The 2,608-nt window shown below is 64.1% G+C and overlaps 1 pseudogene; it reads right to left on the bottom strand.

Annotated features, from left to right (window-relative positions):
• Positions 1–296: 296 nt before the first annotated feature.
• On the bottom strand, positions 297–1,095 carry LOC145721374 (palmitoyltransferase ZDHHC3 pseudogene; annotated as a pseudogene).
• Positions 1,096–2,608: the final 1,513 nt, after the last annotated feature.

The raw sequence follows: 2,608 nt of genomic DNA, 5'->3' as shown, positions 1-2,608 counted from the left end.
ACCGCATTCAGAGATGATGCGGATTTAATTGTTTTCCACAGAAAAGCATCGACAGAGCTAAAAAGCGACAGCATCCTTCACCTTCCTGGCCTGTGAACTTTCTAGGAGGCTCGGCTGTCCGGCTCAGACTCGGCTGTCCGGCTTCTGACTCTGCTCAGAAGACAGCCTGGGGCTTTTTTCTTCTCTGTCGTGGTGGTCTTGTCCGTGGACAGGACACAAGGTGACTTCTTGTGGAGACTCCCCTCAACACCCGCTGGGGATTCAGCAGATGGCGGCTGAGTCTGCTCGGGCGAGTGTCAGACCACACGGAGGGGCCCCCGTGCCCTCTGAGGTCGCGGGGAGGCGAAGGGGCTGATCCAGGCCAGGGAGAGGCGGTGGCCCAGGACGGCCTTCAGGTTCACCCACTTGGACCCGCCGCCCGGCCCGGCCCGCTCCCCCTGCAGCTGCTCGATTCTGGTTCGGTCGGTGCAGACGGCGCGCATCTGGGCGGCGAACATGGCCGAGCCGAAGAGGAAGCCCTTCAGAGCCACCAGGAGGAGGAAGACGAGGGAGGCGCGCGGCGTCAGGGTGCTGCGCGAGTCCCAGTCCCCGCGCGCGTAGCCGCGCAGGGCGGGCACGCCGAGCAGCAGCAGCAGGTGCAGCGAGCCCAGCGCCGTGTAGAGCGTGAAGAGCAGGAAGTACTTCCGGTTGCCCTCGCCCACGCAGTTGTTGACCCAGGGGCAGTGGTGGTCCATCTTGCGGATGCAGCGCCGGCACACCATGCAGTGATGCGCGCGCGGCGGCTGGGCGCAGCCGCACAGGGGACAGCGGGGACCGCCGGGCGCGGCGCCCAGGGGCACGGAGCCGGGGGTCGGTGAGCATGGCCCGCGCATGCGCCGCCAGCGCCAGGAAGGCCAGCAGGTGGAAGAGCGCGCCGTGGGCCAGGCCGTAGGCTGCGTCCCCGGCCGGGAGCAGCCGCGCCCGGAGCAGCGCGCCCGCGGCGCCCAGCACCAGCACCCACGTGCCGGCGGCGCACGCGATGCCCAGGACGTCGCACACGAACCACACGCGGCGCGTCCGCCCCGGGGCCCCGAGCGTGGGGACGCGGGCCGGCATCGCGGGGGCCGGGTCGGGCCGGGCGGGGGGTCCCTGCGCCTCTGGACGCGCGTCGTCCGCGCTCCGCCGGGTTGGCCCGGGGCCCCGGCTGGCGACTGCTCAGTGTTCTAGAATGTGCTGCACCCCGCAGTTTGTGAACGCAGAAAGGGAAGCCGCATGAGCCCCTTCCTATAGGCGCCTTCCCCGCGCCCCCCGGGGAGGGGCTGGGCACTGGGCCTCCCAGCGGCCGGTGGCCTGGCGGAAGAGCTGGAAAACCGGGAGGACACAGGCAGGGTGTGCTGTGTGCGTGTGTGTGTGTGGAGGGGCGACAGGTGCTTCTCTGCGCATTCACTCACTAACTCTCACAACTCGGACAGTAAAATCTTCTACGACCCATTTTCAGATGGGGAAACCGAGGCACAGGGAAATTAAATAAATGTCCAGTGAGTGACCGGTCAGGATTCCAGGCCTGCTGCTGGGGGCTGGACCAGGCGCGGTCTCAGACAATGGTGGCAGGTGGCAGGGGTCTGCTCTCGGCCCTGCTCTGCCTCACACGCTGAGGGCTGAGGGCAGTGAGGGCGGTGGGCAGCGGGGGCAGTGGGCAGTGAGGGCCAGCGCTCACTAGCCCAGAACAACGATGCCGGGATATGGAATGAAAAGAGCCAACACTCTGACACAACAGCTCTGGGGTTAGTCTAAGGAGCCGGTCTTGGGTAAAGACAACGCACAAAGCCCAGCTCTTAGGTCTCCAAACACTGACTGCACAAGAGGGCAGGGGCGATGTGGCCTCAGAGCAGAGTGTGGGGACAGCGGCTGCTCTCTGTGAGCCATGATGACCACGCCACTGGCCGTGGAGAGAGTGCACTGCCAGGTTGCATTAATGGGAGCATAGCCTGTGGAATGGTGGAGGGGACAGCACCCTGTGTGCGTCACCAGGTGGAGCATTCCCCGTGTGAGGGGCTTGAAGGGCAGGTGGTCCGTCAGATAGGAACATCTGGGGAGCTGGGGAAGAGGGTGGGAAGGGCAGACCCGCTGGTCGTCTCTGAAGGAGGCACGAGTGGGTTTATTAGCTGCAGTTCCAGGGGTGGAGTATGGCCAAGGGGGAGGCACGGGGGGGGACCTGACCTCTGGGACGATTGTCTCTGGAGCACAAGCTGCTGGGCGGGAGGTGGGGTGGGGTGTTCGTACAGCACTCAAGGGCCCAGCGCGTGCTGGGGGGCTGCCTACCTGGCCAGGGAGAGGCTTATGTATCTGTTTGTTCGTTTTTAAATTAATAGATTTTTTCTTTTTTTAAAAAATATTTTATTTACTTATTTGTCAGAGAAAGAGAGCACGAGCAGGGAGAGAAACAGGCCTCCCGCGGAGCAGGGAGCCTGATGCGGGACTCGATCCCAGGACCCCGGGATCATGACCCGAGCCGAAGGCAGACGCTCAATGTCTGAGCCACCCAGGCGCCCCAGATTTTATTTCTCAGAGCATTTTTAGGTTCACAGTCCAGTTGAGCAGGAGGTACAGGGATTTCCCATACACGCCC

Source organism: Leptonychotes weddellii, chromosome 5 (genome assembly GCF_054177405.1).
Source record: "Leptonychotes weddellii isolate Sample4059 chromosome 5, ASM5417740v2, whole genome shotgun sequence".
Lineage (NCBI taxonomy): Eukaryota > Metazoa > Chordata > Mammalia > Carnivora > Phocidae > Leptonychotes > Leptonychotes weddellii.
The sequence above is the reverse complement of the archived record's forward strand: the minus strand, read 5'-3'. Positions and strand labels throughout refer to the sequence as shown.